Genomic DNA, 9,199 nt, shown 5'->3' with positions numbered 1-9,199 from the left:
TAACAGGGAGTCAGGTGTGTCTTAGCCAATTTCTAATTATCTTGGGCTAAATCTAAAGACTTCAGGTGAGAAATAGGAAAAAGAAAATCAAAGACTACAAGTCATTCTTTTTTCGTTTTTTATTTTTTTGGAAAACTTTAAATTGCAATTATTGTTTGCGTTTTCCTGATGTAAAAAAATGAAACTCAGGGAGATTTAGAGTTTTTTAATGTGTCTATAGTCAACCATTCCAATTGTTTAATGCGTAGTTTTGTTTGTATTCTTACAAAATGTGTATTTTTATGTGTGCATAGATTTTTATGTATTTGAAGTTTAAGTAAATGGTACTGTATTACACATCACATTCTCTTTCTTACTTTTGCTACCCAGGATTATGTTTATCTGTATATCAGATTCATTACTTCTAAATGATGCATAGTACTCCTGGGTGTATCTCTTACCATCATTTTACTCCTCCAGCTCTCTGCCATCAGAAAAATATTTGCCATCTTAAGGACATATATGATAGCTTTTTAGGAATATGTGCTCAGGAATAGAATTGATGGGTCCTTGGGATACATCATTTATAATTACTTCAGCCACAGGCACAAATTAATCCTTAAAGTTTTATCTAGGACCTGTGGCTAAAAACCCTGTATATTTTGATTGGCCACGGGGTAGGTAGAGGAAGCAACCTTTGAATTGCATTTCAATTTTATCAAAAATTGTTACTTTATGTTTTCTATTTTTTTTTTTTTTTTTGAGAGAGAGGGCATGATCAGGAGAGAGGGGCAGAGGGAGAGGAAGAGAGAGAATCTTAAGCAGGTTCCACACTCAGCAAGGAGCCTGACACAGGGCTTGATCACCACTGTGAGAGCCTGACCTGGGCTGAAATCAAGAGTTGGATGTTTAATCGACTGAGCCACCCAGGCTCCCCTCAATTCTATTTCATTTGGAGTTATTCTGATCATCGGTTTGTTTCCTTGCATCATCATCTCCTTCATCAATTTTTTTCATACTCCCTTCATCACAGGCAGTCTTTTAATGTGTTTGTTTTCTCTAATTATTTAGATGTGCTCTCACAGAATGAAGAGTACAGTTTTGTGCATATTTCTATTTACATGGATGGATTTGATCTCTCTCTTTTACATTTCTTTTTCACTAAGCACTATGCATTTCATATCTGTTTATGTTGCTATGTGTACACTTAATTTGTTGCTTCTAAATGATGTGTCATATTTTGTGTGGTTCCTTATCCCACTTTACTTATTCACTCACCCATTAATGGACATTCAGTTGCATCAAACTCCCCAGCACCCACAAATACCATAGCAAAGGATATAGAAGTATAGGTCTTTTTATGAACCTATGTGAACATTTCTTTGTGTCCTATACCCAGGAGTGTAATTGTTGAATCATAGTTTGTGGATATACATACACATGTATATGCACACACACCTATTTGATTAAATATTACTAGATTGCTTTTTAGAATACATGTACCAGTGCACTCTCCCACTAACAGTGATTGGCCATATTTGCACATATACAGCGTTCTACTGTTTTTATTTTTATTTTTAAAATTTTTTAATATTAAATATACTTTATTGTCAAATTGGTTTCCATACAACACCCAGTGCTCATCCCAGCAGGTGCCCATCACCCACTTTCCCCTCTCCCCCACCCCCCATCAACCCTCAGTTTGTTCTCAGTATTTAATAGTCTCTTATGGTTTGCCTCCTTCCCTCCCTGCAACTTTTTTTCCCCCCTTCCTCTCCCCCATGGTCTTCTGTTAAGTTTCTCAGGATCCACATATGAGTGAAAACATATGGCATCTGTCTTTCTCTGTATGACTTATTTTGCCTAGCATAACACTCTCCAGTTCCATCCATGTTGCTACAAATGGCCAGATTTCATTCTTCTCATTGCCAAGTAGTATTCCATTGTGTATATAAACCACATCTTCTTTATCCATTTGTCAGTTGATAGACATTTAGGCTCTTTCCATAATTTGGCTATTGTTGAAAGTGCTGCTATAAACATTGGGGTACAAGTGCCCCTATGCATCAGTTCTCCTCTATCCCTTGGGTACATTCCTAGCATTGCTATTGCTGGGTCATAGGGTAGGTCTATTTTTAATTTTTTGAGGAACCTCCATACTGTTTTCCAGAGCGGCTGCACCAGTTTGCATTCCCACCAACAGTGCAAGAGGGTTCCCGTTTCTCCACATCCTCGCCAGCATCTATAATCTCCTGATTTGTTCATTTTAGCCACTCTGACCGGCATGAGGTGGTCTCAGTGTGGTTTGAATTTGTATTTCCCTGATGAGGAGCGACGTTGAGCATCTTTTCATGTGCCTGTTGGCCATCTGGTGTCTTCTTTAGAAAAGTGTCTATTCATGTCTTCTGCCCATTTCTTCACTGGATTATTTATTTTTTGGGTGTGGAGTTTGGTGAGTTCTTTATAGATTTTGGATACTAGCCCTTTGTCCAATATGTCATTTGCAAATATCTTTTCCCATTCCGTCAGTTGCCTTTTAGTTTTATTGACTGTTTCCTTTGCCGTGCAGAAGCTTTTTATCTTGATGAGGTCCCAATAGTTCATTTTTGCTTTTAACTCCCTTGCCTTTGGAGATGTGTCAAGCAAGAAATTGCTGCGGCTGAGGTCAGAGAGGTTTTATCCTGCTTTCTCCTCTAGGGTTTTGATGGTTTCCTGTCTCACATTCAGGTCCTTCATCCATTTTGACTTCATTTTTGTGAATGGTGTAAGAAAGTCATCTAGTTTCATTCTTCTGCATGTTGCTGTCCAGTTCTCCCAGCACCATTTGTTAAAGAGACTGTCTTTTTTCCATTGGATATTCTTTCCTGCTTTGTCAAAGATTAGTTGGCCATACATTTGTGGGTCCAATTCTGGGTTCTCTATTCTATTCCATTGGTCTATGTGTCTGTTTTTGTGCCAATACCATACTGTCTTGATTATTACATCAGTGTTTTAATTGACATTTTTCTGATTAAGTTTGGAAACTACTGAGTATGTTTATTAGGCTTTTTAGAATTCATTCTCCCATTTTGTCTCCTTTGCCTATTTTTTTTTTTACTTTTATTCCTGTATTTTAATGGTTGGATTTTATTTTATTTTTTTATTTATTTAAAAAAATTTTTTAATGTTTATTTATTTTTGAAGGAGAGAGAGAGAGAGACAGAGTGTGAGCAGGGGAGGGGCAGAGAGAGAGGGAGACACAGAATCGGAAGCAGGCTTCAGGCTCTGAGCCGTCAGCATAGAGCCCCACACGGGGCTCGAACTCAGAAACCGTGAGATCATGACCTGAGCCGAAGTCAGACGCTTAACCGACTGAGCCACCCAGGTGCCCCTTAATGGTTGGATTTTAAAAGAATCACATATATTCTAGATATTAATCCCTCATTAGTTTTAGACATTGCTAATAAATTTTTTCTATTCTATCATCTGTCTACTAACTTTGTCAGTATCATTGGACAGAAATCAAATTACTGAATTCATAAATTTAGCTTTATTGTATGTGCTTCTGAATCATGTTCTAAGAGCGTCCCCAGACCTAGGGAACACAAAATATTCACCTACATTTAATATGATGAACTGTATATTATTTTGTTTTATAAATAGAACTTCAGTGAATTAATAGTCCATCTTTTAAAGTATTTTTAGGAGATACAGGTTTATATTTTGCTTACAATGAGACGGATCTTCCTACATAATTTGCTGAACCAATTTTTTCTTTTGATTTGTGCTGTTTGTCATATATTATGTTATATTCACATTCTTATACATATGTGAATCTATTCGTATTTGCTTTCCTTATTCTGTTCCATCAGAGTATTTGGTTTTTCATTTTTTTCCCTTTCTGAGTACAGTTTACATTATTGGTGGTACATGACAATGCAGGGGTCCCCAAGCCCCTCCCCTTCTTCAGGGGATCTGGGATGGAAACTGTGTAGAGGTCAGGAGATTCTCAGTGTGTTGAGGGATGAGTTGGGGGGAGGACTCCCCAGTAACTGAGGGCCTCTGTTCTTCTTGTCACTGGGGCTGGTGGTCCAGTGGTCTCTCACTCCTTGGAGGCCTTTTGTACCATAAGGTCTACCACCTGGTTGCTTTAGCAAAATTCATCGTCATACTTGACAAAGTGGTCATTGAGAGCAATGCCAGTCCCCGCATTGAAGGTGGAAGAATGGGTGTCACTGTTGATGTCACAGGAGATACCTGGTCCTCAGTGTAGCACAGGATGCCCTTGAGGGAATCCTCTGATGCCTGCTTCACCACCTTCTTGATGTCATCATATTTGTAGCTTTCTCCAGGTGTCAGTTTGGATCCATGACTGACAGGTTGGGGGTGGGGACATGGAAGGCCACGTCAGTGAGCTTCCTGTGCAGCTCAGGGATGACCTTTCCTGCAGCCTTGGCAGTTCCAGTAAAAGCAGGGATGATGTTCTGGGAAGCCCCTCAGACATCATGCCACAACTTCTCAGAGGGGCCGTCCAAGGTTTTCTGGGTGGGAGTGATGGCGTGGACTGTGGTCATGGGTCCCTCCACAGTGCCAAAGTTGTCACAGATGACCTTGGCCAGAGGACAATGCCAAAGTCGTCACAGATGACCTTGGCCAGAAAGACCAAGCAGTTGGTGGTTCAGGAGGCATTACTGACGATATTGGGGGAGTTGGCATACTTCTCATGGTTCATGTTCCTCACAAACATGGGAGCATCAGCACATGGGGCAGAGATGATGACCCTCTTGGCCCCACCCTTCAGGTGAGCCCCAGCCTTCTCCATGGTGGTGAAGACCCCAGTGGATTCCACAACATACTCAGCACCAGCATCACCCTACTTGGTGTTGGCAGGATCTCCTAGAAGTTGGAGATGGGCTTTCCGATGATGACAAGTTTCCCATTATCAGCCTTGATTGTGCTGTGGAATTTGCCATGGGTAGAATCATACTAGAATATGTAGACCATGTAGTTGAGGTCAAGGAAAGCGTCATTGATGGTGACAATAACCACCTTGCCGAAGTTAAAAGCAGCTGTGGTGACCAGGCACCCAATAGGGCCAAATTGGCTTTCTCCAACCCTCACTGTTATGTTCAGCAACATGGTTAGCACTGCACCCAAAGATGTGGCTATCTGTCAAATGAGGAGGTGCAGAGCACCTGGAGTATTTCTTTAATATGTGTTCTTATACCAATGCTACCCTGTGTTGATTGCAATGATCCTGTACTCTGTTTTAAGACATCAGAAGGCAAGAACTTTAGTTTCTCCTTTACAAGATTGACTTGCCTACTTATAAATCTCTACTTTTTCCTATAAATTCTACTGTGATTTTACTGTTGTTAAAACACAACTGCAATTTTTTTTGGGGCTTGAACTCTATAGATTAATGAGAACTGATTTTTTAATTGAGGTATAATTGACATAAAACACTATATTAGTTTTAGGTGTACAATGTAATGATTTGAAACTTGTATACACTGTAAAATAATCACCACAATCAGTCTAGTTACCATCCATCACCATAAAGTTATAAAATGTTTTTCTTATAATGAGAACTTTTAAAATTTACTCCCATTGGCAACTTTCGAACATACACTATAGTATTATTAACCATAGTCACCATGCTGTATGTTACATCCCATGACTTATTTTTATGTGGAAGATTGTACCTCTTGACCTACTTCATTCATTTTACCCAACTCCTAACCCCCTGCCCTGTGACAGCCACCATTTTGTTTTCTATGTCTATGAGCTTTGCTTTTGTTTTGTTTGTTCATTCATTTTGCTTGTGAGATTTCACGTGTAAGTGAGATCATGTGGTATTTGTCTTTCTCTGATTTATTTCACTTAATACACTTAAGGCCCATCCATGTTGCTACAAATGGCAAGATTTCATTCTTTATTTGTGGCTCAGTAGTAGTCCATTATGTATGTGTACATCTTCTTCATCCATTCATCCATCAATGAACACTTAGGTTGTTTTCATATCTTGGCTATTATAAATAATGATTCAATGAACATAGGGGGTGCATACATCTTTTTGCCTTAGCAATTTTGTTTTCTTCAGGTGACTACCCAGAAATGGAATTGCTGGATCATATGGTGGTTCTGTTTTATTTTTTTGAGGAACTTCCCTACTGTTATCCAGAGTGGCTGTACCAATTTACATTCTTACCAACAGGACACAAAGTTTCCCTTTCCTCCACATCCTTAACAACACTTAATTTTCTTGTATTTTTGGTAATAGCCATTCTGACAGGTGTGAGGTGCTATCTCATTTTGGTTTTGATTTGCATTTCTCTGATGATTAGTGTGGTGTTGAGCATCTTTCAAGTGCCTGTTGGCCATTTGTATGTCTTCTTTGGAAAAATGTCTATTCAGGCCCTCTACTCATTTTTATATCAGACTGATGTTTTCTTTACTATTAAGTTCTATGAGTTCTTTATATATTTTGGATATCAACCCTGCATCAGATAGATGGTTTGCAAATATTTCCTCCCATTTAGTATGTTGCCTTTTCATTTGGTTGATGGTTCCCTTTGCTGTGCAAAAACTTTAAATCTGTTATGTTTCTATATGCTAACAGCAAAGTATCAGAACAAGAAATTAAGAAAACAATCCCATTTACCATTGCACCAAAAAGAATAAGGTACCTAGGAATAAATTTAACCAAAGAGGTGAAAGACCTGTACACTGAAAACTGTAATACATTGATGAAAGAAGGTGAATAAGACACAAATAAATGGAAAGATATTCTGTGCTCATGGATTCAAAGAATTAATATTGTTAAAATATGCATATTACCCAAAGCAACAAATTCAATGCAATACCTATCAAAATCTCAACAGTATTTTTCACAGAAGTAGAACAAACAGTCCTAAAATTTGTATGGAAACACAAAAGACCCTAGGTAGCCAAAGCAATCTTGAAAATAAAGAACAAAGTGGTTAAGATAGTAAGTATTCTATAAGTATGCTATACTTATAGTATTCTATGCTTTAGATGTAATAATAAGTCCATTCCATACTCCAGAGTGTGGGAAATTAAGATCTAGCTTTCCAGGGAATACTTATGTATATTTAGAATTCTTATCTAAGGATTTGTCCCATGTAGCCGGCTTATTTATTTATCCAATAACTTATTTATGTCAGTATAGGGTCATGTATATTTATTTTATACTTTTGATTAAAATCTAATGTTGTTTTGCTGTTCCAAATAAATTTATATAATATATAAAACATAATACTGTATATAATGATCCCTAATTTATATTTTATATAATAAAACATAAATATTAAAATATTTTTGTACATAGTACTATACTGTTTTTTTTTAACTTGTTTTTTTAAAATTTTTTTCTAAAATTTACTTCCAAATTACTTAGCATACAGGGCAACAATGATTTCGGGAGTAGATTCCTTAGTGGCCCTGACCCATTTAGCCCATCCCCCCTCCCACAACCCCTCCCACAACCCTCAGTTTGTTCTCCATATTTATGAGTCTCTTCTGTTTTGTATACTGTTTATTTTATTCCAATTTTGGCCATTTGGAGTTCCTTGAGATTGATTCCTGTGTTCCTTTGACATGCTTCCATCCTTGTGTTTCTTGAGCACAATCTTGTTTTCTGGCACGATAAGATGCTACAAGCCCATTTTCACTTTCACTTACTGCAGACGTAAAATCAGCCATTTCTCCAATGAGCTCTAGTTTCTTTCATTGGAAAGTGGTATTTAGAAAGCAAGATCTAGGCCAAGGGTATGCTTTGCTACTGGGTTGTCATTGTGTCTACGTCTTGTCAAAGGACCCAATTAGGAAATGTCCGTATTTATACTGACCCATGCTTATGTTTTTTAAAAAAAATAAGCTTAGTGCCCTGTTCCCCTGTTTTCTTATTTAACCCTTCACTCTCTGGTTTGGTAGTTTGCATTTTTGGTTTGTTGGTTTTGGTTTTGTGTGTGTGTGTGTGTGTGTTTTTTTTTTCTCCAGTGTTCTTTAAAACCCACCCATGCTATACAACTATAAGCATTTTCTATTTTCCTTTTTCCTCTCTCTTTTATTTTTTAGATGCATAATTTTAATTGTTTTGTAATACATAACATTTATAAATTAATTTTTTACCTTCATCTTCACTCAGGTTTAGTTTTATATGTACATTTTAAAATATTCAACATTAGTCCTTTTGCTGAAGTTATCTCTGTCATCACTTGTATAAAAATTCATCCTCTAGTAGATTCCTCAAGAAAGGCTAATGGGCGCAGAATTCCTTAAATTCTTTTTAAAAATGTTTCCATTTTTATTGTGGTATACTTGGCAAATAAACATTGTAAATATTTAACGTATATAATATCATGGTTTGGTATATGTATTCATTGTAAAATGATTACCACGGTCAAGCAAATTAACACATCTATTGCCTTTCATAATTACCTTTTATTTTTGATGTGGTGAGAAAACTTAAAATCTAGTGTCTTAGTAAAGTTCAAGTGTACAATTCAGTATTATTAACCATAGTCACCATGATCTACATTAGGTCTTTAGAACTTATTCATCTTATGACTGAAAGTTTGTGTCCTTTGACCAACCCCTCCCCATTTTCCCTGACCCCTAGCCCCTGGCAACCATGGTTTTATGTTTATTCTTTTATGTTGAAATTTTATTTTAGTAACATTGATATTTAAAGAAAACCTTGGCTGGATATACAATCCTTGATTCACACTTTCTTTGTTAAATAGCTTAGTACTTTAAATAAACCTTATATCTTATGGGTGTTTTAAATTTATAGCAAAATTAGGGAAATAGTATGGAGTTCCTATAAATCCCATACCCAGTTTCCTGGTGTTATATCTTTCTGTACCATGGTATATTTGTCATTGTCAATAAGCCAATATTATTACATTATTATTAAAAGAAATCAATACTTTATTTATATTCCCTTAATTTTTATTTAACATTCTTTCTATATTCCCAGATCACATCCAGAATACCATAATATATTTAGTTTTCATGGCTCTTTAGGTCTGATCTTAACCTCAGCCACCTAGCTGAATTAGCTTTTGTCATGGTTCTCCACTGGAAAGTTACTCCTTTTTTTTTCTTTTTTAGAAAGAAGTAATTATGTGCAGTCCACTCTCAGGAGGGGGGAGTAAAGTCATTCTCTGCCCCTCCTTCACAAAAGTCCTGTGGTTCAGCTATTCAACCCTCCCCA

At 36.9% G+C, this 9,199-nt stretch overlaps 1 pseudogene; it reads right to left on the bottom strand.

Moving 5' to 3' along the window:
• Positions 1-4,060: 4,060 nt before the first annotated feature.
• LOC109253644 (glyceraldehyde-3-phosphate dehydrogenase-like) lies at positions 4,061-8,586 on the bottom strand (annotated as a pseudogene).
• Between the last annotated feature and the right edge of the window lie 613 nt (positions 8,587-9,199).

The sequence above is a fragment of the Panthera pardus genome, unplaced genomic scaffold, assembly GCF_024362965.1.
Source record: "Panthera pardus isolate Hobbes unplaced genomic scaffold, ASM2436296v1 HiC_scaffold_27, whole genome shotgun sequence".
Classification (NCBI taxonomy): domain Eukaryota; kingdom Metazoa; phylum Chordata; class Mammalia; order Carnivora; family Felidae; genus Panthera; species Panthera pardus.
This window is presented reverse-complemented; position numbering and strand designations above follow the sequence as displayed.